Raw genomic sequence first — 849 nt, 5'->3', positions numbered from 1 at the left:
AACGCCAGAAACAAGCAACATTCTGGCGCTGAACGCCAGGAATGTGCCTAGAGAAGAAAAGCTAGTGCTGAACGCCAGTAACAAGCATGAAACTGGCGTTCAACGCCAGAAACATGCATTACATGGGCGTTGAACGCCCAGAACGTGCACCAATGGGCGTTTGAACGCCAGAATGATGCACGAAGGCATTTTACATGCCTATATGGTGAAGGAATGGTATTTCTTTTCACCTCAGGATCTGTGGACCCCACAGGATCCCCACCTACCATATTCCCACCTTACCTTTTAATCCTATTTTTGTGATTTGTATTCCCCATGTCACAAAACCCAACAATCCTCACCAATCACCTCAATTCCTCTTCCCAATTATCCCATTCACCATTCACATCAACCCACTCTTCCCCATAAACCCCACCTACATTCATCAAATTTAAATTCAATTTCCCACCCATTCCCACCCAAATTGGCCGAACACCCACCCTCCCCTCTCCCTATAAATACCCTTCCATTCTACTTCATTTTCACACAAAACAACCCCTTCTTCTCCCACATGGCCAAACCTACTTCTTCCCCTCTCTACCATATTCTCTTTTTCTTCTTCTACTCTTCTTTTCTTTCTTGCTCGAGGGCGAGCAAATATTTAAGTTTGGTGTGGTAAAAGCATAAGCTTTTTGTTTTTCCATTACCATCAATGGCACCAAAGGCCGGAGAATCCTCTAGAAAAGGAAAAGGGAAGACAAAAGCTTTCACCTCCGAGTCATGGAAGAAGGAAAGATTCATCTCCAAGAGCCATCAAGACCACTTCTATGATGTTGTGGCAAAGAAAAAGGTGATCCCCGAGGTCCCTTT

Source organism: Arachis duranensis, chromosome 5, assembly GCF_000817695.3.
Source record: "Arachis duranensis cultivar V14167 chromosome 5, aradu.V14167.gnm2.J7QH, whole genome shotgun sequence".
Classification (NCBI taxonomy): Eukaryota; Viridiplantae; Streptophyta; class Magnoliopsida; order Fabales; family Fabaceae; genus Arachis; species Arachis duranensis.
The sequence above is the reverse complement of the archived record's forward strand: the minus strand, read 5'-3'. Positions refer to the sequence as shown.